Raw genomic sequence first — 19,500 nt, forward strand, 5'->3', positions numbered from 1 at the left:
GACGAGTGAGGGTTATAAGTTTTTTGCGTGACTCTGCTAACGAGTGCGATCATACCAGCACTAATGCACCGGATCCCATCAGAACTCCGCAGTTAAGCGTGCTTGGGCAAGAGAAGTACTAGGATGGGTGACCTCCTGGGAAGTCCTCGTGTTGCACCCCTCGTTTTACTTTTTTCAATTATTTTTTTGCCGTTATTTATTATTATTTTATTTTTTGCGCCGGTGAGGAGAAGGCTATTTCCGGCGCGCACGCGATGGCTACCTAGCGGAGCTGGGTGAGCACATTTTCGGGCTCTAAATCCATCGTTTTGACCTCCAGGCACGCCGTTTCCATGCGTACTCTACACTGAAAGCGTTTTTAAGGAGTTTTCGGCTCATTCTATTGCATTTAATCGTTGTATTGTGTGTTTTATTTATTGGGTGGCACGTGGACACGTCTGAGCACCGGATCCCATCACTGTGCGGGCCAGTTCAGTTAGACGAGTGAGGGTTATAAGTTTTTTGCGTGACTCTACTAACGGGTGCGGTCATACCAGCACTAATGCACCGGATCCCATCAGAACTCCGCAGTTAAGCGTGCTTGGGCGAGAGTAGTACTAGGATGGGTGACCTCCTGGGAAGTCCTCGTGTTGCACCCCTTGTTTTACTTTTTTCAATTATTTTTTTGCCGTTATTTATTATTATTTTATTTTTTGCGCTGGTGAGGGGAAGGCTATTTCCAGCGCGCACGCGATGGCCACCTAGCGGAGCTGGGTGAGCACATTTTCGGGCTCAAAATCCATCGTTTTGACCTCCAGGCACGCCGTTTCCATGCGTACTCTACACTGAAAGCTTTTTTAAGGAGTTTTCGGCTCATTCTATTGCATTTAATCGTTGTATTGTGTGTTTTATTTATTGGGTGGCACGTGGACACGTCTGAGCACCGGATCCCATCACTGTGCGGGCCAGTTCAGTTAGACGAGTGAGGGTTATAAGTTTTTTGCGTGACTCTACTAACGGGTGCGATCATACCAGCACTAAAGCAACGGATCCCATCAGAACTCCGCAGTTAAGCGTGCTTGGGCGAGAGTAGTACTAGGATGGGTGACCTCCTGGGAAGTCCTCGTGTTGCACCCCTTGTTTTACTTTTTTCAATTATTTTTTTGCCGTTATTTATTATTATTTTATTTTTTGCGCCGGTGAGGGGAAGGCTCTTTCCGGCGCGCACGCGATGGTCACCTAGCGGAGCTGGGTGAGCACATTTTCGGGCTCAAAATCCATCGTTTTGACCTCCAGGCACGCCGTTTCCATGCGTACTCTACACTGAAAACGTTTTTAAGGAGTTTTCGGCTCATTCTATTGCATTTAATCGTTGTATTGTGTGTTTTATTTATTGGGTGGCACTTGGACACGTCTGAGCACCGGATCCCATCACTGTGCGGGCCAGTTCAGTTAGACGAGTGAGGGTTATATATTTTTTGCGTGACTTTGCTAACGGGTGCGATCATACCAGCACTAATGCACCGGATCCCATCAGAACTCCGCAGTTAAGCGTGCTTGGGCGAGAGTAGTACTAGGATGGGTGACCTCCTGGGAAGTCCTCGTGTTGCACCCCTCGTTTTACTTTTTTCAATTATTTTTTTGCCGTTATTTATTATTATTTTATATTTTGCGCCGGTGAGGGGAAGGCTCTTTCGGGCGCGCACGCGATGGCCACCTAGCGGAGCTGGGTGAGCACATTTTCGGGCTCAAAATCCATCGTTTTGACCTCCAGGCACGCCGTTTCCATGCGTACTCTACACTGAAAGCGTTTTTAAGGAGTTTTCGGCTCATTCTATTGCATTTAATCGTTGTATTGTGTGTTTTATTTATTGGGTGGCACGTGGACACGTCTGAGCACCGGATCCCATCACTGTGTGGGCCAGTTCAGTTAGACGAGTGAGGGTTATAAGTTTTTTGCGTGACTCTGCTAACGAGTGCGATCATACCAGCACTAATGCACCGGATCCCATCAGAACTCCGCAGTTAAGCGTGCTTGGGCAAGAGTAGTACTAGGATGGGTGACCTCCTGGGAAGTCCTCGTGTTGCACCCCTCGTTTTACTTTTTTCAATTATTTTTTTGCCGTTATTTATTATTATTTTATTTTTTGCGCCGGTGAGGGGAATGCTATTTCCGGCGCGCACGCGATGGCTACCTAGCGGAGCTGGGTGAGCACATTTTCGGGCTCTAAATCCATCGTTTTGACCTCCAGGCACGCCGTTTCCATGCGTACTCTACGCTGAAAGCGTTTTTAAGGAGATTTCGGCTCATTCTATTGCATTTAATCGTTGTATTGTGCGTTTTATTTATTGGGTGGCACGTGGACACGTCAGAGCACCGGATCCCATCACTGTGCGGGCCAGTTCAGTTAGACGAGTGAGGGTTATAAGTTTTTTGCGTGACTCTACTAACGGGTGCGATCATACCAGCACTAATGCACCGGATCCCATTAGAACTCCGCAGTTAATCGTGCTTGGGCGAGAGTAGTACTAGGATAGGAGACCTCCTTGGAAGTCCTCGTGTTGCACCCCTCGTTTTACTTTTTTCAATTATTTTTTTGCCGTTATTATTATTATTTTATTTTTTGCGCCGGTGCGGGGAAGGTTTTTTCCGGCGCGCACGCGATGGCCACCTAGCGGAGCTGGGTGAGCACATTTTCAGGCTCAAAATCCATCGTTTTGACCTCCAGGCACGCCGTTTCCATGCGTACTCTACGCTGAAAGCGTTTTTAAGGAGATTTCGGCTCATTCTATTGCATTTAATCGTTTTATTGTGCGTTTTATTTATTGGGTGGCACGTGGACACGTCTGAGCACCGGATCCCATCACTGTGCTTGCCAGTTCAGTTAGACGAGCGAGGGTTATAAGTTTTTTGCGTGACTCTTCTAACGGGTGCGATCATACCAGCACTAATGCACCGGATCCCATCAGAACTCCGCAGTTAAGCGTGTTTGGGCGAGAGTAGTACTAGGATTGGTGACCTCCTGGGAAGTCCTCGTGTTGCACCCCTCGTTTTACTTTTTTCAATTATTTTTTTGCCGTTATTATTATTATTTTATTTTTTGCGCCGGTGAGGGGAAGGCTCTTTCCGGCGCGCACGCGATGGCCACCTAGCGGAGCTGGGTGAGCACATTTTCGGGCTCAAAATCCATCGTTTTGACCTCCAGGCACGCCGTTTCCATGCGTACTCTACACTGAAAGCGTTTTTAAGGAGTTTTCGACTCATTCTATTGCATTTAATCGTTGTATTGTGTGTTTTATTTATTGGGTGGCACGTGGACACGTCTGAGCACCGGATCCCATCACTGTGCGGGCCAGTTCAGTTAGACGAGTGAGGGTTATAAGTTTTTTGCGTGACTCTGCTAACGGGTGCGATCATACCAGCACTAATGCACCGGATCCCATCAAAACTCCGCAGTTAAGCGTGCTTGGGCGAGAGTAGTACTAGGATGGGGGACCTCCTGGGAAGTCCTCGTGTTGCACCCCTCGTTTTACTTTTTTCAATTATTTTTTTGCCGTTATTTATTATTATTTTATTTTTTACGCCGGTGAGGGGAAGGCTATTTCCGGCGCGCACGCGATGGCCACCTAGCGGAGCTGGGTGAGCACATTTTCGGGCTCAAAATCCATCGTTTTGACCTCCAGGCACGCCGTTTCCATGCGTACTCTACACTGAAAGCGTTTTTAAGGAGTTTTCGGCTCATTCTATTGCATTTAATCGTTGTATTGTGCGTTTTATTTATTGGGTGGCACGTGGACACGTCAGAGCACCGGATCCCATCACTGTGCGGGCCAGTTCAGTTAGACGAGTGAGGGTTATAAGTTTTTTGCGTGACTCTACTAACGGGTGCGATCATACCAGCACTAATGCACCGGATCCCATCAGAACTCCGCAGTTAATCGTGCTTGGGCGAGAGTCTTGGAAGTCCTCGTGTTGCACCCCTCGTTTTACTTTTTTCAATTATTTTTTTGCCGTTATTATTATTATTTTATTTTTTGCGCCGGTGAGGGGAAGGCTCTTTCCGGCGCGCACGCGATGGCCACCTAGCGGAGCTGGGTGAGCACATTTTCGGGCTCAAAATCCATCGTTTTGACCTCCAGGCACGCCGTTTCCATGCGTACTCTACACTGAAAGCGTTTTTAAGGAGTTTTCGGCTCATTCTATTGCATTTAATCGTTGTATTGTGTGTTTTATTTATTGGGTGGCACGTGGACACGTCTGAGCACCGGATCCCATCACTGTGTGGGCCAGTTCAGTTAGACGAGTGAGGGTTATAAGTTTTTTGCGTGACTCTGCTAACGAGTGCGATCATACCAGCACTAATGCACCGGATCCCATCAGAACTCCGCAGTTAAGCGTGCTTGGGCAAGAGTAGTACTAGGATGGGTGACCTCCTGGGAAGTCCTCGTGTTGCACCCCTCGTTTTACTTTTTTCAATTATTTTTTTGCCGTTATTTATTATTATTTTATTTTTTGCGCCGGTGAGGGGAAGGCTATTTCCGGCGCGCACGCGATGGCTACCTAGCGGAGCTGGGTGAGCACATTTTCGGGCTCTAAATCCATCGTTTTGACCTCCAGGCACGCCGTTTCCATGCGTACTCTACACTGAAAGCGTTTTTAAGGAGTTTTCGGCTCATTCTATTGCATTTAATCGTTGTATTGTGTGTTTTATTTATTGGGTGGCACGTGGACAGGTCTGAGCACCGGATCCCATCACTGTGCGGGCCAGTTCAGTTAGACGAGTGAGGGTTATAAGTTTTTTGCGTGACTCTACTAACGGGTGCGATCATACCAGCACTAATGCACCGGATCCCATCAGAACTCCGCAGTTAAGCGTGCTTGGGCGAGAGTAGTACTAGGATGGGTGACCTCCTGGGAAGTCCTCGTGTTGCACCCCTTGTTTTACTTTTTTCAATTATTTTTTTGCCGTTATTTATTATTATTTTATTTTTTGCGCTGGTGAGGGGAAGGCTATTTCCAGCGCGCACGCGATGGCCACCTAGCGGAGCTGGGTGAGCACATTTTCGGGCTCAAAATCCATCGTTTTGACCTCCAGGCACGCCGTTTCCATGCGTACTCTACACTGAAAGCTTTTTTAAGGAGTTTTCGGCTCATTCTATTGCATTTAATCGTTGTATTGTGTGTTTTATTTATTGGGTGGCACGTGGACACGTCTGAGCACAGGATCCCATCACTGTGCGGGCCAGTTCAGTTAGACGAGTGAGGGTTATAAGTTTTTTGCGTGACTCTACTAACGGGTGCGATCATACCAGCACTAAAGCACCGGATCCCATCAGAACTCCGCAGTTAAGCGTGCTTGGGCGAGAGTAGTACTAGGATGGGTGACCTCCTGGGAAGTCCTCGTGTTGCACCCCTTGTTTTACTTTTTTCAATTATTTTTTTGCCGTTATTTATTATTATTTTATTTTTTGCGCCGGTGAGGGGAAGGCTCTTTCCGGCGCGCACGCGATGGTCACCTAGCGGAGCTGGGTGAGCACATTTTCGGGCTCAAAATCCATCGTTTTGACCTCCAGGCACGCCGTTTCCATGCGTACTCTACACTGAAAACGTTTTTAAGGAGTTTTCGGCTCATTCTATTGCATTTAATCGTTGTATTGTGTGTTTTATTTATTGGGTGGCACTTGGACACGTCTGAGCACCGGATCCCATCACTGTGCGGGCCAGTTCAGTTAGACGAGTGAGGGTTATATGTTTTTTGCGTGACTCTGCTAACGGGTGCGATCATACCAGCACTAATGCACCGGATCCCATCAGAACTCCGCAGTTAAGCGTGCTTGGGCGAGAGTAGTACTAGGATGGGTGACCTCCTGGGAAGTCCTCGTGTTGCACCCCTCGTTTTACTTTTTTCAATTATTTTTTTGCCGTTATTTATTATTATTTTATATTTTGCGCCGGTGAGGGGAAGGCTCTTTCGGGCGCGCACGCGATGGCCACCTAGCGGAGCTGGGTGAGCACATTTTCGGGCTCAAAATCCATCGTTTTGACCTCTAGGCACGCCGTTTCCATGCGTACTCTACACTGAAAGCGTTTTTAAGGAGTTTTCGGCTCATTCTATTGCATTTAATCGTTGTATTGTGTGTTTTATTTATTGGGTGGCACGTGGACACGTCTGAGCACCGGATCCCATCACTGTGTGGGCCAGTTCAGTTAGACGAGTGAGGGTTATAAGTTTTTTGCGTGACTCTGCTAACGAGTGCGATCATACCAGCACTAATGCACCGGATCCCATCAGAACTCCGCAGTTAAGCGTGCTTGGGCAAGAGTAGTACTAGGATGGGTGACCTCCTGGGAAGTCCTCGTGTTGCACCCCTCGTTTTACTTTTTTCAATTATTTTTTTGCCGTTATTTATTATTATTTTATTTTTTGCGCCGGTGAGGGGAAGGCTATTTCCGGCGCGCACGCGATGGCTACCTAGCGGAGCTGGGTGAGCACATTTTCGGGCTCTAAATCCATCGTTTTGACCTCCAGGCACGCCGTTTCCATGCGTACTCTACACTGAAAGCGTTTTTAAGGAGTTTTCGGCTCATTCTATTGCATTTAATCGTTGTATTGTGTGTTTTATTTATTGGGTGGCACGTGGACAGGTCTGAGCACCGGATCCCATCACTGTGCGGGCCAGTTCAGTTAGACGAGTGAGGGTTATAAGTTTTTTGCGTGACTCTACTAACGGGTGCGATCATACCAGCACTAATGCACCGGATCCCATCAGAACTCCGCAGTTAAGCGTGCTTGGGCGAGAGTAGTACTAGGATTGGTGACCTCCTGGGAAGTCCTCGTGTTGCACCCCTTGTTTTACTTTTTTCAATTATTTTTTTGCCGTTATTTATTATTATTTTATTTTTTGCGCCGGTGAGGGGAAGGCTATTTCCGGCGCGCACGCGATGGCCACCTAGCGGAGCTGGGTGAGCACATTTTCGGGCTCAAAATCCATCGTTTTGACCTCCAGGCACGCCGTTTCCATGCGTACTCTACGCTGAAAGCGTTTTTAAGGAGATTTCGGCTCATTCTATTGCATTTAATCGTTGTATTGTGCGTTTTATTTATTGGGTGGCACGTGGACACGTCAGAGCACCGGATCCCATCACTGTGCGGGCCAGTTCAGTTAGACGAGTGAGGGTTATAAGTTTTTTGCGTGACTCTACTAACGGGTGCGATCATACCAGCACTAATGCACCGGATCCCATTAGAACTCCGCAGTTAATCGTGCTTGGGCGAGAGTAGTACTAGGATAGGAGACCTCCTTGGAAGTCCTCGTGTTGCACCCCTCGTTTTACTTTTTTCAATTATTTTTTTGCCGTTATTATTATTATTTTATTTTTTGCGCCGGTGCAGGGAAGGTTTTTTCCGGCGCGCACGCGATGGCCACCTAGCGGAGCTGGGTGAGCACATTTTCAGGCTCAAAATCCATCGTTTTGACCTCCAGGCAGGCCGTTTCCATGCGTACTCTACGCTGAAAGCGTTTTTAAGGAGATTTCGGCTCATTCTATTGCATTTAATCGTTTTATTGTGCGTTTTATTTATTGGGTGGCACGTGGACACGTCTGAGCACCGGATCCCATCACTGTGCTTGCCAGTTCAGTTAGACGAGCGAGGGTTATAAGTTTTTTGCGTGACTCTTCTAGCGGGTGCGATCATACCAGCACTAATGCACCGGATCCCATCAGAACTCCGCAGTTAAGCGTGTTTGGGCGAGAGTAGTACTAGGATTGGTGACCTCCTGGGAAGTCCTCGTGTTGCACCCCTCGTTTTACTTTTTTCAATTATTTTTTTGCCGTTATTATTATTATTTTATTTTTTGCGCCGGTGAGGGGAAGGCTCTTTCCGGCGCGCACGCGATGGCCACCTAGCGGAGCTGGGTGAGCACATTTTCGGGCTCAAAATCCATCGTTTTGACCTCCAGGCACGCCGTTTCCATGCGTACTCTACACTGAAAGCGTTTTTAAGGAGTTTTCGACTCATTCTATTGCATTTAATCGTTGTATTGTGTGTTTTATTTATTGGGTGGCACGTGGACACGTCTGAGCACCGGATCCCATCACTGTGCGGGCCAGTTCAGTTAGACGAGTGAGGGTTATAAGTTTTTTGCGTGACTCTGCTAACGGGTGCGATCATACCAGCACTAATGCACCGGATCCCATCAAAACTCCGCAGTTAAGCGTGCTTGGGCGAGAGTAGTACTAGGATGGGGGACCTCCTGGGAAGTCCTCGTGTTACACCCCTCGTTTTACTTTTTTCAATTATTTTTTTGCCGTTATTTATTATTATTTTATTTTTTGCGCCGGTGAGGGGAAGGCTATTTCCGGCGCGCACGCGATGGCCACCTAGCGGAGCTGGGTGAGCACATTTTCGGGCTCAAAATCCATCGTTTTGACCTCCAGGCACGCCGTTTCCATGCGTACTCTACACTGAAAGCGTTTTTAAGGAGTTTTCGGCTCATTCTATTGCATTTAATCGTTGTATTGTGCGTTTTATTTATTGGGTGGCACGTGGACACGTCAAAGCACCGGATCCCATCACTGTGCGGGCCAGTTCAGTTAGACGAGTGAGGGTTATAAGTTTTTTGCGTGACTCTACTAACGGGTGCGATCATACCAGCACTAATGCACCGGATCCCATCAGAACTCCGCAGTTAATCGTGCTTGGGCGAGAGTAGTACTAGGATAGGAGACCTCCTTGGAAGTCCTCGTGTTGCACCCCTCGTTTTACTTTTTTCAATTATTTTTTTGCCGTTATTATTATTATTTTATTTTTTGCGCCGGTGAGGGGAAGGCTCTTTCCGGCGCGCACGCGATGGCCACCTAGCGGAGCTGGGTGAGCACATTTTCGGGCTCAAAATCCATCGTTTTGACCTCCAGGCACGCCGTTTCCGTGCGTACTCTACACTGAAAGCGTTTTTAAGGAGTTTTCGACTCATTCTATTGCATTTAATCGTTGTATTGTGTGTTTTATTTATTGGGTGGCACGTGGACATGTCTGAGCACCGGATCCCATCACTGTGCGGGCCAGTTCAGTTAGACGAGTGAGGGTTATAAGTTTTTTGCGTGACTCTGCTAACGGGTGCGATCATACCAGCACTAATGCACCGGATCCCATCAAAACTCCGCAGTTAAGCGTGCTTGGGCGAGAGTAGTACTAGGATGGGTGACCTCCTGGGAAGTCCTCGTGTTGCACCCCTCGTTTTACTTTTTTCAATTATTTTTTTGCCGTTATTTATTATTATTTTATTTTTTGCGCCGGTGAGGGGAAGGCTATTTCCGGCGCGCACGCGATGGCCACCTAGCGGAGCTGGGTGAGCACATTTTCGGGCTCAAAATCCATCGTTTTGACCTCCAGGCACGCCGTTTCCATGCGTACTCTACACTGAAAGCGTTTTTAAGGAGTTTTCGGCTCATTCTATTGCATTTAATCGTTGTATTGTGTGTTTTATTTATTGGGTGGCACGTGGACACGTCTGAGCACCGGATCCCATCACTGTGCGGGCCAGTTCAGTTAGACGAGTGAGGGTTATAAGTTTTTTGCGTGACTCTGCTAACGAGTGCGATCATACCAGCACTAATGCACCGGATCCCATCAGAACTCCGCAGTTAAGCGTGCTTGGGCGAGAGTAGTACTAGGATGGGTGACCTCCTGGGAAGTCCTCGTGTTGCACCCCTCGTTTTACTTTTTTCAATTATTTTTTTGCCGTTATTTATTATTATTTTATTTTTTGCGCCGGTGAGGGGAAGGCTCTTTCCGGCGCGCACGCGATGGCCACCTAGCGGAGCTGGGTGAGCACATTTTCGGCTCAAAATCCATCGTTTTGACCTCCAGGCACGCCGTTTCCATGCGTACTCTACAATGAAAGCGTTTTTAAGGAGTTTTCGGCTCATTCTATTGCATTTAATCGTTGTATTGTGTGTTTTATTTATTGGGTGGCACGTGGACACGTCTGAGCACCGGATCCCATCACTGTGTGGGCCAGTTCAGTTAGACGAGTGAGGGTTATTAGTTTTTTGCGTGACTCTGCTAACGGGTGCGATCATACCAGCACTAATGCACCGGATCCCATCAGAACTCCGCAGTTAAGCGTGCTTGGGCGAGAGTAGTACTAGGATGGGTGACCTCCTGGGAAGTCCTCGTGTTGCACCCCTCGTTTTACTTTTTTCAATTATTTTTTTGCCGTTATTTATTATTATTTTATTTTTTGCGCCGGTGAGGGGAAGGCTCTTCCCGGCGCGCACGCGATGGCCACCTAGCGGAGCTGGGTGAGCACATTTTCGGGCTCAAAATCCATCGTTTTGACCTCCAAGCACGCCGTTTCCATGCGTACTCTACAGTGAAAGCGTTTTTAAGGAGTTTTCGACTCATTCTATTGCATTTAATCGTTGTATTGTGTGTTTTATTTATTGGGTGGCACGTGGACACGTCTGAGCACCGGATCCCATCACTGTGCGGGCCAGTTCAGTTAGACGAGTGAGGGTTATAAGTTTTTTGCGTGACTCTGCTAACGGGTGCGATCATACCAGCACTAATGCACCGGATCCCATCAAAACTCCGCAGTTAAGCGTGCTTGGGCGAGAGTAGTACTAGGATGGGTGACCTCCTGGGAAGTCCTCGTGTTGCACCCCTCGTTTTACTTTTTTCAATAATTTTTTTGCCGTTATTTATTATTATTTTATTTTTTGCGCCGGTGAGGGGAAGGCTATTTCCGGCGCGCACGCGATGGCCACCTAGCGGAGCTGGGTGAGCACATTTTCGGGCTCAAAATCCATCGTTTTGACCTCCAGGCACGCCGTTTCCATGCGTACTCTACACTGAAAGCGTTTTTAAGGAGTTTTCGGCTCATTCTATTGCATTTAATCGTTGTATTGTGTGTTTTATTTATTGGGTGGCACGTGGACACGTCTGAGCACCGGATCCCATCACTGTGCGGGCCAGTTCAGTTAGACGAGTGAGGGTTATAAGTTTTTTGCGTGACACTGCTAACGGGTGCGATCATACCAGCACTAATGCACCGGATCCCATCAGAACTCCGCAGTTAAGCGTGCTTGGGCGAGAGTAGTACTAGGATGGGTGACCTCCTGCGAAGTCCTCGTGTTGCACCCCTCGTTTTACTTTTTTCAATTATTTTTTTGCCGTTATTTATTATTATTTTATTTTTTGTGCCGGTGAGGGGAAGGCTATTTCCGGTGCGCATGCGATGGCCACCTAGCGGAGCTGGGTGAGCACATTTTCGGGCTCAAAATCCATCGTTTTGACCTCCAGGCACGCCGTTTCCATGCGTACTCTACACTGAAAACGTTTTTAAGGAGTTTTCGGCTCATTCTATTGCATTTAATCGTTGTATTGTGTGTTTTATTTATTGGGTGGCACGTGGACACGTCTGAGCACCGGATCCCATCACTGTGCGGGCCAGTTCAGTTAGACGAGTGAGGGTTATAAGTTTTTTGCGTGACTCTGCTAACGAGTGCGATCATACCAGCACTAATGCACCGGATCCCATCAGAACCCCGCAGTTAAGCGTGCTTGGGCGAGAGTAGTACTAGGATGGGTGACCTCCTGGGAAGTCCTCGTGTTGCACCCCTCGTTTTACTTTTTTCAATTATTTTTTTGCCGTTATTTATTATTATTTTATTTTTTGCGCCGGTGAGGGGAAGGCTATTTCCGGTGCGCATGCGATGGCCACCTAGCGGAGCTGGGTGAGCACATTTTCGGGCTCAAAATCCATCGTTTTGACCTCCAGGCACGCCGTTTCCATGCGTACTCTACACTGAAAGAGTTTTTAAGGAGTTTTCGGCTCATTCTATTGCATTTAATCGTTGTATTGTGTGTTTTATTTATTGGGTGGCACGTGGACACGTCTGAGCACCGGATCCCATCACTGTGCGGGCCAGTTCAGTTAGACGAGTGAGGGTTATAAGTTTTTTGCGTGACTCTACTAACGGGTGCGATCATACCAGCACTAAAGCACCGGATCCCATCACAACTCCGCAGTTAAGCGTGCTTGGGCGAGAGTAGTACTAGGATGGGTGACCTCCTGGGAAGTCCTCGTGTTGCACCCCTCGTTTTACTTTTTTCAATTATTTTTTCCGTTATTTATTATTATTTTATTTTTTGCGCCGGTGAGGGGAAGGCTCTTTCCGGCGCGCACTCGATGGCCACCTAGCGGAGCTGGGTGAGCACATTTTCGGGCTCAAAATCCATCGTTTTGACCTCCAGGCACGCCGTTTCCATGCGTACTCTACACTGAAAGCGTTTTTAAGGAGTTTTCGGCTCATTCTATTGCATTTAATCGTTGTATTGTGTGTTTTATTTATTGGGTGGCACGTGGACACGTCTGAGCACCGGATCCCATCACTGTGCGGGCCAGTTCAGTTAGACGAGTGAGGGTTATAAGTTTTTTGCGTGACTCTACTAACGGGTGCGATCATACCAGCACTAATGCACCGGATCCCATCAGAACTCCGCAGTTAAGCGTGCTTGGGTGAGAGTAGTACTAGGATGGGTGACCTCCTGGGAAGTCCTCGTGTTGCACCCCTCGTTTTACTTTTTTCAATTATTTTTTTGCCGTTATTTATTATTATTTTATTTTTTGCGCCGGTGAGGGGAAGGCTCTTTCCGGCGCGCACGCGATGGTCACCTAGCGGAGCTGGGTGAGCACATTTTCGGGCTCAAAATCTATCGTTTTGACCTCCAGGCACGCCGTTTCCATGCGTACTCTACACTGAAAGCGTTTTTAAGGAGTTTTCGGCTCATTCTATTGCATTTAATCGTTGTATTGTGTGTTTTATTTATTGGGTGGCACGTGGACACGTCTGAGCACCGGATCCCATCACTGTGCGGGCCAGTTCAGTTAGACGAGTGAGGGTTATAAGTTTTTTGCGTGACTCTGCTAACGAGTGCGATCATACCAGCACTAATGCACCGGATCCCATCAGAACTCCGCAGCTAAGCGTGCTTGGGCGAGAGTAGTACTAGGATGGGTGACCTCCTGGGAAGTCCTCGTGTTGCACCCCTCGTTTTACTTTTTTCAATTATTTTTTTGCCGTTATTTATTATTATTTTATTTTTTGCGCCGGTGAGGGGAAGGCTCTTTCCGGCGCGCACGCGATGGCCACCTAGCGGAGCTGGGTGAGCACATTTTCGGCTCAAAATCCATCGTTTTGACCTCCAGGCACGCCGTTTCCATGCGTACTCTACACTGAAAGCGTTTTTAAGGAGTTTTCGGCTCATTCTGTTGCATTTAATCGTTGTATTGTTTGTTTTGTTTATTGGGTGGCACGTGGACACGTCTGAGCACCGGATCCCATCACTGTGTGGGCCAGTTCAGTTAGACGAGTGAGGGTTATAAGTTTTTTGCGTGACTCTGCTAACGGGTTCGATCATACCAGCACTAATGCACCGGATCCCATCAGAACTCCGCAGTTAAGCGTGTTTGGGCGAGAGTAGTACTAGGATGGGTGACCTCCTGGGAAGTCCTCGTGTTGCACCCCTCGTTTTACTTTTTTCAATTATTTTTTTGCCGTTATTTATTATTATTTTATTTTTTGCGCCGGTGAGGGGAAGGCTATTTCCGGTGCGCATGCGATGGCCACCTAGCGGAGCTGGGTGAGCACATTTTCGGGCTCAAAATCCATCGTTTTGACCTCCAGGCACGCCGTTTCCATGCGTACTCTACACTGAAAGCGTTTTTAAGGAGTTTTCGGCTCATTCTATTGCATTTAATCGTTGTATTGTGTGTTTTATTTATTGGGTGGCACGTGGACACGTCTGAGCACCGGATCCCATCACTGTGCGGGCCAGTTCAGTTAGACGAGTGAGGGTTATAAGTTTTTTGCGTGACTCTACTAACGGGTGCGATCATACCAGCACTAAAGCACCGGATCCCACCACAACTCCGCAGTTAAGCGTGCTTGGGCGAGAGTAGTACTAGGATGGGTGACCTCCTGGGAAGTCCTCGTGTTGCACCCCTCGTTTTACTTTTTTCAATTATTTTTTTGCCGTTATTTATTATTATTTTATTTTTTGCGCCGGTGAGGGGAAGGCTCTTTCCGGCGCGCACGCGATGGCCACCTAGCGGAGCTGGGTGAGCACATTTTCGGGCTCAAAATCCATCGTTTTGACCTCCAGGCACGCCGTTTCCATGCGTACTCTACACTGAAAACGTTTTTAAGGAGTTTTCGGCTCATTCTATTGCATTTAAGCGTTGTATTGTGTGTTTTATTTATTGGGTGGCACGTGGACACGTCTGAGCACCGGATCCCATCACTGCGCGGGCCAGTTCAGTTAGACGAGTGAGGGTTATATGTTTTTTGCGTGACTCTGCTAACGGGTTCGATCATACCAGCACTAATGCACCGGATCCCATCAGAACTCCGCAGTTAAGCGTGCTTGGGCGAGAGTAGTACTAGGATGGGTGACCTCCTGGGAAGTCCTCGTGTTGCACCCCTCGTTTTACTTTTTTCAATTATTTTTTTGCCGTTATTTATTATTATTTTATTTTTTGCGCCGGTGAGGGGAAGGCTATTTCCGGCGCGCACGCGATGGCCACCTAGCGGAGCTGGGTGAGCACATTTTCGGGCTCAAAATCCATCGTTTTGACCTCCAGGCACGCCGTTTCCATGCGTACTCTACACTGAAAGCGTTTTTAAGGAGATTTCGGCTCATTCTATTGCATTTAATCGTTGTATTGTGCGTTTTATTTATTGGGTGGCACGTGGACACGTCAGAGCACCGTATCCCATCACTGTGCGGGCCAGTTCAGTTAGACGAGTGAGGGTTATAAGTTTTTTGCGTGACTCTACTAACGAGTGCGATCATACCAGCACTAATGCACCGGATCCCATCAGAACTCCGCAGTTAATCGTGCTTGGGCGAGAGTAGTACTAGGATAGGAGACCTCCTTGGAAGTCCTCGTGTTGCACCCCTCGTTTTACTTTTTTCAATTATTTTTTTGCCGTTATTATTATTATTTTATTTTTTGCGCCGGTGCGGGGAAGGCTTTTTCCGGCGCGCACGCGATGGCCACCTAGCGGAGCTGGGTGAGCACATTTTCAGGCTCAAAATCCATCGTTTTGACCTCCAGGCACGCCGTTTCCATGCGTACTCTACGCTGAAAGCGTTTTTAAGGAGATTTCGGCTCATTCTATTGCATTTAATCGTTGTATTGTGCGTTTTATTTATTGGGTGGCACGTGGACACGTCAGAGCACCGGATCCCATCACTGTGCGGGCCAGTTCAGTTAGACGAGTGAGGGTTATAAGTTTTTTGCGTGACTCTACTAACGGGTGCGATCATACCAGCACTAATGCACCGGATCCCATCAGAACTCCGCAGTTAATCGTGCTTGGGCGAGAGTAGTACTAGGATAGGAGACCTCCTTGGAAGTCCTCGTGTTGCACCCCTCGTTTTACTTTTTTCAATTATTTTTTTGCCGTTATTATTATTATTTTATTTTTTGCGCCGGTGAGGGGAAGGCTCTTTCCGGCGCGCACGCGATGGCCACCTAGCGGAGCTGGGTGAGCACATTTTCGGGCTCAAAATCCATCGTTTTGACCTCCAGGCACGCCGTTTCCATGCGTACTCTACACTGAAAGCGTTTTTAAGGAGTTTTCGGCTCATTCTATTGCATTTAATCGTTGTATTGTGCGTTTTATTTATTGGGTGGCACGTGGACACGTCAGAGCACCGGATCCCATCACTGTGCGGGCCAGTTCAGTTAGACGAGTGAGGGTTATAAGTTTTTTGCGTGACTCTACTAACGGGTGCGATCATACCAGCACTAATGCACCGGATCCCATCAGAACTCCGCAGTTAAGCGTGCTTCGGCGAGAGTAGTACTAGGATGGGTGACCTCCTGGGAAGTCCTCGTGTTGCACCCCTCGTTTTACTTTTTTCAATTATTTTTTTGCCGTTATTATTATTATTTTATTTTTTGCGCCGGTGCGGGTATGGCTTTTTCCGGCGCGCACGCGATGGCCACCTAGCGGAGCTGGGTGAGCACATTTTCAGGCTCAAAATCCATCGTTTTGACCTCCAGGCACGCCGTTTCCATGCGTACTCTACGCTGAAAGCGTTTTTAAGGAGATTTCGGCTCATTCTATTGCATTTAATCGTTTTATTGTGCGTTTTATTTATTGGGTGGCACGTGGACACGTCTGAGCACCGGATCCCATCACTGTGCTTGCCAGTTCAGTTAGACGAGCGAGGGTTATAAGTTTTTTGCGTGACTCTTCTAACGGGTGCGATCATACCAGCACTAATGCACCGGATCCCATCAGAACTCCGCAGTTAAGCGTGTTTGGGCGAGAGTAGTACTAGGATTGGTGACCTCCTGGGAAGTCCTCGTGTTGCACCCCTCGTTTTACTTTTTTCAATTATTTTTTTGCCGTTATTATTATTATTTTATTTTTTGCGCCGGTGAGGGGAAGGCTCTTTCCGGCGCGCACGCGATGGCCACCTAGCGGAGCTGGGTGAGCACATTTTCGGGCTCAAAATCCATCGTTTTGACCTCCAGGCACGCCGTTTCCATGCGTACTCCACACTGAAAGCGTTTTTAAGGAGTTTTCGGCTCATTCTATTGCATTTAATCGTTGTATTGTGCGTTTTATTTATTGGGTGGCACGTGGACACGTCTGAGCACCGGATCCAATCACTGTGCGGGCCAGTTCAGTTAAACGAGTGAGGGTTTTAAGTTTTTTGCGTGACTCCACTAACGGGTGCGATCATACCAACACTAATGCACCGGATTCCATCAGAACTTCGCAGTCAAGCGTGCTTGGGCGAGAGTAGTACTAGGATGGGTGACCTCCTGGGAAGTCCTCGTGTTGCACCTCTCGTTTTACTTTTTTCAATTATTTTTTTGCCGTTATTATTATTATTTTATTTTTTGCGCCGGTGAGGGGAAAGCTCTTTCCGGCGCGCACGCGATGGCCACCTAGCGGAGCTGGGTGAGCACATTTTCGGGCTCAAAATCCATCGTTTTGACCTCCAGGCACGCCGTTTCCATGCGTACTCTACACTGAAAGCGTTTTTAAGGAGTTTTCGGCTCATTCTATTGCATTTAATCGTTGTATTGTGCGTTTTATTTATTGGGTGGCACGTGTACACGTCTGAGCACCGGATCCCATCACTGTGCGGGCCAGTTCAGTTAGACGAGTGAGGGTTATAAGTTTTTTGCGTGACTCTACTAACGGGTGCGATCATACCAGCACTAATGCACCGGATCCCATCAGAACTCCGCAGTCAAGCGTGCTTGGGCGAGAGTAGTACTAGGATGGGTGACCTCCTGGGAAGTCCTCGTGTTGCACCCCTCGTTTTACTTTTTTCAATTATTTTTTTGCCGTTATTATTATTATTTTATTTTTTGCGCCGGTGAGGGGAAGGCTCTTTCCGGGGCGCACGCGATGGCCACCTAGCGGAGCTGGGTGAGCACATTTTCGGGCACAAAATCCATCGTTTTGACCTCCAGGCACGCCGTTTCCATGCGTACTCTACACTGAAAGCGTTTTTAAGGAGTTTTCGGCTCATTCTATTGCATTTAATCGTTGTATTGTGCGTTTTATTTATTGGGTGGCACGTGTACACGTCTGAGCACCGGATCCCATCACTGTGCGGGCCAGTTCAGTTAGACGAGTGAGGGTTATAAGTTTTTTGCGTGACTCTACTAACGGGTGCGATCATACCAGCACTAATGCACCGGATCCCATCAGAAATCCGCAGCTAAGCGTGCTTGGGCGAGAGTAGTACTAGGATGGGTGACCTCCTGGGAAGTCCTCGTGTTGCACCCCTCGTTTTACTTTTTTCAATTATTTTTTTGCCGTTATTATTATTATTTTATTTTTTGCGCCGGTGAGGGGAAGGCTCTTTCAGGCGCGCACGCGATGGCCACCTAGCGGAGCTGGGTGAGCACATTTTCGGGCTCAAAATCCATCGTTTTGACCTCCAGGCACGCAGTTTCGCTGCATACTCTACACAGAAAGCGTTTTTAAGGAGTTTTCGGCTCAATCTATTGCATTTAATCGTTGCATTGTGCGTTTTATTTTTTGGGTGGCACGTGGACACGTCTGAGCACCGGATCCCATCACTGTGCGGGCCAGTTCAGTTAGACGAGTGAGGGTTATAAGTTTTTTGCGTGACTCTACTAACGGGTGCGATCATACCAGCACTAATGCACCGGATCCCATCAGAAATCCGCAGCTAAGCGTGCTTGGGCGAGAGTAGTACTAGGATGGGTGACCTCCTGGGAAGTCCTCGTATTGCACCCCTCGTTTTACTTTTTTCAATTATTTTTTTGCCGTTATTATTATTATTTTATTTTTTGCGCCGGTGAGGGGAAGGCTCTTTCCGGCGCGCACGCGATGGCCACCTAGCGGAGCTGGGTGAGCACATTTTCGGGCTCAAAATCCATCGTTTTGACCTCCAGGCACGCCGTTTTCATGCGTACTCTACACTGAAAGCGTTTTTAAGGAGTTTTCGGCTCATTCTATTGCATTTAATCGTTGTATTATGCGTTTTATTTATTGGGTGGCACGTGGACACGTCTGAGCACCGGATCCCATCACTGTGCGGGCCAGTTCCGTTAGACGAGTGAGAGTTATAAGTTTTTTGCGTGACTTTACTAACTGGTGCGATCATACCAGCACTAATGCACCGGATCCCATCAGAACTCCGCGGTTAAGCGTGCTTGGGCGAGAGTAGTACTAGGATTGGTGACCTCCTGGGAAGTCCTCGTGTTGCACCCTTCGTTTTACTTTTTTCAATTATTTTTTTGCCGTTATTATTATTATTTTATTTTTTGTGCCGGTGAGGGGAAGGTTCTTTCCGGCGCGCACGCGATGGCCACCTAGCGGAGCTGGGTGAGCATATTTTCGGGCTCAAAATCCTTCGTTTTGACCTCCAGGCACGCCGTTTCCATGCGTACTCTACACTGAAAGTGTTTTTAAGGAGTTTTAGGCTCATTCTATTGCATTTAATCGTTGTATTGTGTGTTTTATTTATTGGGTGGCACGTGGACATGTCTGAGCTGCGGATCCCATCACTGTGCGGGCCAGTTCAGTTAGACGAGTGAGGGTTATAAGTTTTTTGCGTGACTCTACTAACGGGTGCGATCATACCAGCACTAATGCACCGGATCCCATCAGAACTCCGCAGTCAAGCGAGCTCGGGCGAGAGTAATACTAGGATGGGTGACCTCCTGGGAAGTCATCGTGTTGCACCCCTCGTTTTACTTTTTTCAAATATTTTTTTGCCGTTATTATTATTATTTTATTTTTTGCGCCGGTGAGGGGAAGGTTCTTTCCGGCGCGCACGCGATAGCCACCTAGCGGAGCTGGGTGAGCACATTTTTGGGCTGAAAATCCATCGTTTTGACCTCCAGGCACGTCGTTTCCATGCGTAATCTACACTGAAAGCGTTTTTAAGGAGTTTTCGGCTCATTCTATTGCATTTAATCGTTGTATTGTGCGTTTTATTTATTGGG

General features: G+C 47.8%; 40 non-coding genes and 1 pseudogene across 40 annotated transcripts; all 41 read left to right on the plus strand.

Moving 5' to 3' along the window:
• The first annotated feature begins 41 nt into the window (after positions 1 to 41).
• On the plus strand, positions 42 to 160 carry LOC133852856 (5S ribosomal RNA). Its single transcript, XR_009896040.1, has one exon. It is a non-coding gene; the product is annotated as a 5S ribosomal RNA (ribosomal RNA).
• Positions 161 to 519: 359 nt separating this feature from the next.
• LOC133853379 (5S ribosomal RNA) lies at positions 520 to 638 on the plus strand. The gene has a single exon (XR_009896482.1). It is a non-coding gene; the product is annotated as a 5S ribosomal RNA (ribosomal RNA).
• Positions 639 to 997: 359 nt separating this feature from the next.
• On the plus strand, positions 998 to 1,116 carry LOC133853470 (5S ribosomal RNA). The gene has a single exon (XR_009896571.1). It is a non-coding gene; the product is annotated as a 5S ribosomal RNA (ribosomal RNA).
• Positions 1,117 to 1,475: 359 nt separating this feature from the next.
• On the plus strand, positions 1,476 to 1,594 carry LOC133853310 (5S ribosomal RNA). The gene has a single exon (XR_009896416.1). It is a non-coding gene; the product is annotated as a 5S ribosomal RNA (ribosomal RNA).
• Positions 1,595 to 1,953: 359 nt separating this feature from the next.
• LOC133852825 (5S ribosomal RNA) lies at positions 1,954 to 2,072 on the plus strand. Its single transcript, XR_009896010.1, has one exon. It is a non-coding gene; the product is annotated as a 5S ribosomal RNA (ribosomal RNA).
• A 359-nt stretch (positions 2,073 to 2,431) lies between these two features.
• On the plus strand, positions 2,432 to 2,550 carry LOC133852928 (5S ribosomal RNA). The gene has a single exon (XR_009896107.1). It is a non-coding gene; the product is annotated as a 5S ribosomal RNA (ribosomal RNA).
• A 358-nt stretch (positions 2,551 to 2,908) lies between these two features.
• Positions 2,909 to 3,027, plus strand: LOC133852875 (5S ribosomal RNA). Its single transcript, XR_009896058.1, has one exon. It is a non-coding gene; the product is annotated as a 5S ribosomal RNA (ribosomal RNA).
• Positions 3,028 to 3,385: 358 nt separating this feature from the next.
• Positions 3,386 to 3,504, plus strand: LOC133852831 (5S ribosomal RNA). The gene has a single exon (XR_009896016.1). It is a non-coding gene; the product is annotated as a 5S ribosomal RNA (ribosomal RNA).
• Positions 3,505 to 3,863: 359 nt separating this feature from the next.
• LOC133853045 (5S ribosomal RNA) lies at positions 3,864 to 3,961 on the plus strand (annotated as a pseudogene).
• A 358-nt stretch (positions 3,962 to 4,319) lies between these two features.
• On the plus strand, positions 4,320 to 4,438 carry LOC133852826 (5S ribosomal RNA). Its single transcript, XR_009896011.1, has one exon. It is a non-coding gene; the product is annotated as a 5S ribosomal RNA (ribosomal RNA).
• Positions 4,439 to 4,797: 359 nt separating this feature from the next.
• LOC133853311 (5S ribosomal RNA) lies at positions 4,798 to 4,916 on the plus strand. Its single transcript, XR_009896417.1, has one exon. It is a non-coding gene; the product is annotated as a 5S ribosomal RNA (ribosomal RNA).
• A 359-nt stretch (positions 4,917 to 5,275) lies between these two features.
• LOC133852794 (5S ribosomal RNA) lies at positions 5,276 to 5,394 on the plus strand. The gene has a single exon (XR_009895980.1). It is a non-coding gene; the product is annotated as a 5S ribosomal RNA (ribosomal RNA).
• Positions 5,395 to 5,753: 359 nt separating this feature from the next.
• LOC133853312 (5S ribosomal RNA) lies at positions 5,754 to 5,872 on the plus strand. The gene has a single exon (XR_009896418.1). It is a non-coding gene; the product is annotated as a 5S ribosomal RNA (ribosomal RNA).
• A 359-nt stretch (positions 5,873 to 6,231) lies between these two features.
• LOC133852827 (5S ribosomal RNA) lies at positions 6,232 to 6,350 on the plus strand. The gene has a single exon (XR_009896012.1). It is a non-coding gene; the product is annotated as a 5S ribosomal RNA (ribosomal RNA).
• Positions 6,351 to 6,709: 359 nt separating this feature from the next.
• LOC133852814 (5S ribosomal RNA) lies at positions 6,710 to 6,828 on the plus strand. The gene has a single exon (XR_009896000.1). It is a non-coding gene; the product is annotated as a 5S ribosomal RNA (ribosomal RNA).
• A 359-nt stretch (positions 6,829 to 7,187) lies between these two features.
• On the plus strand, positions 7,188 to 7,306 carry LOC133852929 (5S ribosomal RNA). Its single transcript, XR_009896108.1, has one exon. It is a non-coding gene; the product is annotated as a 5S ribosomal RNA (ribosomal RNA).
• Positions 7,307 to 7,664: 358 nt separating this feature from the next.
• On the plus strand, positions 7,665 to 7,783 carry LOC133852876 (5S ribosomal RNA). Its single transcript, XR_009896059.1, has one exon. It is a non-coding gene; the product is annotated as a 5S ribosomal RNA (ribosomal RNA).
• A 358-nt stretch (positions 7,784 to 8,141) lies between these two features.
• Positions 8,142 to 8,260, plus strand: LOC133852907 (5S ribosomal RNA). The gene has a single exon (XR_009896088.1). It is a non-coding gene; the product is annotated as a 5S ribosomal RNA (ribosomal RNA).
• Positions 8,261 to 8,619: 359 nt separating this feature from the next.
• Positions 8,620 to 8,738, plus strand: LOC133852911 (5S ribosomal RNA). Its single transcript, XR_009896092.1, has one exon. It is a non-coding gene; the product is annotated as a 5S ribosomal RNA (ribosomal RNA).
• A 358-nt stretch (positions 8,739 to 9,096) lies between these two features.
• Positions 9,097 to 9,215, plus strand: LOC133853559 (5S ribosomal RNA). The gene has a single exon (XR_009896658.1). It is a non-coding gene; the product is annotated as a 5S ribosomal RNA (ribosomal RNA).
• A 359-nt stretch (positions 9,216 to 9,574) lies between these two features.
• LOC133853452 (5S ribosomal RNA) lies at positions 9,575 to 9,693 on the plus strand. The gene has a single exon (XR_009896553.1). It is a non-coding gene; the product is annotated as a 5S ribosomal RNA (ribosomal RNA).
• Positions 9,694 to 10,051: 358 nt separating this feature from the next.
• On the plus strand, positions 10,052 to 10,170 carry LOC133853314 (5S ribosomal RNA). Its single transcript, XR_009896420.1, has one exon. It is a non-coding gene; the product is annotated as a 5S ribosomal RNA (ribosomal RNA).
• Positions 10,171 to 10,529: 359 nt separating this feature from the next.
• Positions 10,530 to 10,648, plus strand: LOC133853560 (5S ribosomal RNA). Its single transcript, XR_009896659.1, has one exon. It is a non-coding gene; the product is annotated as a 5S ribosomal RNA (ribosomal RNA).
• Positions 10,649 to 11,007: 359 nt separating this feature from the next.
• LOC133853443 (5S ribosomal RNA) lies at positions 11,008 to 11,126 on the plus strand. Its single transcript, XR_009896544.1, has one exon. It is a non-coding gene; the product is annotated as a 5S ribosomal RNA (ribosomal RNA).
• A 359-nt stretch (positions 11,127 to 11,485) lies between these two features.
• Positions 11,486 to 11,604, plus strand: LOC133852861 (5S ribosomal RNA). Its single transcript, XR_009896045.1, has one exon. It is a non-coding gene; the product is annotated as a 5S ribosomal RNA (ribosomal RNA).
• A 359-nt stretch (positions 11,605 to 11,963) lies between these two features.
• Positions 11,964 to 12,082, plus strand: LOC133852843 (5S ribosomal RNA). Its single transcript, XR_009896027.1, has one exon. It is a non-coding gene; the product is annotated as a 5S ribosomal RNA (ribosomal RNA).
• A 357-nt stretch (positions 12,083 to 12,439) lies between these two features.
• On the plus strand, positions 12,440 to 12,558 carry LOC133853474 (5S ribosomal RNA). The gene has a single exon (XR_009896575.1). It is a non-coding gene; the product is annotated as a 5S ribosomal RNA (ribosomal RNA).
• Positions 12,559 to 12,917: 359 nt separating this feature from the next.
• Positions 12,918 to 13,036, plus strand: LOC133853483 (5S ribosomal RNA). Its single transcript, XR_009896584.1, has one exon. It is a non-coding gene; the product is annotated as a 5S ribosomal RNA (ribosomal RNA).
• Positions 13,037 to 13,394: 358 nt separating this feature from the next.
• LOC133852885 (5S ribosomal RNA) lies at positions 13,395 to 13,513 on the plus strand. Its single transcript, XR_009896067.1, has one exon. It is a non-coding gene; the product is annotated as a 5S ribosomal RNA (ribosomal RNA).
• Positions 13,514 to 13,872: 359 nt separating this feature from the next.
• LOC133852922 (5S ribosomal RNA) lies at positions 13,873 to 13,991 on the plus strand. Its single transcript, XR_009896101.1, has one exon. It is a non-coding gene; the product is annotated as a 5S ribosomal RNA (ribosomal RNA).
• A 359-nt stretch (positions 13,992 to 14,350) lies between these two features.
• On the plus strand, positions 14,351 to 14,469 carry LOC133852818 (5S ribosomal RNA). Its single transcript, XR_009896003.1, has one exon. It is a non-coding gene; the product is annotated as a 5S ribosomal RNA (ribosomal RNA).
• Positions 14,470 to 14,828: 359 nt separating this feature from the next.
• On the plus strand, positions 14,829 to 14,947 carry LOC133852940 (5S ribosomal RNA). The gene has a single exon (XR_009896120.1). It is a non-coding gene; the product is annotated as a 5S ribosomal RNA (ribosomal RNA).
• A 358-nt stretch (positions 14,948 to 15,305) lies between these two features.
• On the plus strand, positions 15,306 to 15,424 carry LOC133852914 (5S ribosomal RNA). The gene has a single exon (XR_009896093.1). It is a non-coding gene; the product is annotated as a 5S ribosomal RNA (ribosomal RNA).
• A 358-nt stretch (positions 15,425 to 15,782) lies between these two features.
• On the plus strand, positions 15,783 to 15,901 carry LOC133852828 (5S ribosomal RNA). The gene has a single exon (XR_009896013.1). It is a non-coding gene; the product is annotated as a 5S ribosomal RNA (ribosomal RNA).
• Positions 15,902 to 16,259: 358 nt separating this feature from the next.
• LOC133852877 (5S ribosomal RNA) lies at positions 16,260 to 16,378 on the plus strand. Its single transcript, XR_009896060.1, has one exon. It is a non-coding gene; the product is annotated as a 5S ribosomal RNA (ribosomal RNA).
• A 358-nt stretch (positions 16,379 to 16,736) lies between these two features.
• Positions 16,737 to 16,855, plus strand: LOC133852948 (5S ribosomal RNA). Its single transcript, XR_009896128.1, has one exon. It is a non-coding gene; the product is annotated as a 5S ribosomal RNA (ribosomal RNA).
• Positions 16,856 to 17,213: 358 nt separating this feature from the next.
• LOC133853437 (5S ribosomal RNA) lies at positions 17,214 to 17,332 on the plus strand. The gene has a single exon (XR_009896538.1). It is a non-coding gene; the product is annotated as a 5S ribosomal RNA (ribosomal RNA).
• Positions 17,333 to 17,690: 358 nt separating this feature from the next.
• Positions 17,691 to 17,809, plus strand: LOC133853573 (5S ribosomal RNA). The gene has a single exon (XR_009896672.1). It is a non-coding gene; the product is annotated as a 5S ribosomal RNA (ribosomal RNA).
• A 358-nt stretch (positions 17,810 to 18,167) lies between these two features.
• LOC133853548 (5S ribosomal RNA) lies at positions 18,168 to 18,286 on the plus strand. The gene has a single exon (XR_009896648.1). It is a non-coding gene; the product is annotated as a 5S ribosomal RNA (ribosomal RNA).
• Positions 18,287 to 18,644: 358 nt separating this feature from the next.
• Positions 18,645 to 18,763, plus strand: LOC133852935 (5S ribosomal RNA). The gene has a single exon (XR_009896114.1). It is a non-coding gene; the product is annotated as a 5S ribosomal RNA (ribosomal RNA).
• Positions 18,764 to 19,121: 358 nt separating this feature from the next.
• Positions 19,122 to 19,240, plus strand: LOC133852955 (5S ribosomal RNA). Its single transcript, XR_009896134.1, has one exon. It is a non-coding gene; the product is annotated as a 5S ribosomal RNA (ribosomal RNA).
• Positions 19,241 to 19,500: the final 260 nt, after the last annotated feature.

This window comes from Alnus glutinosa, chromosome 12 (genome assembly GCF_958979055.1).
Source record: "Alnus glutinosa chromosome 12, dhAlnGlut1.1, whole genome shotgun sequence".
Classification (NCBI taxonomy): Eukaryota; Viridiplantae; Streptophyta; class Magnoliopsida; order Fagales; family Betulaceae; genus Alnus; species Alnus glutinosa.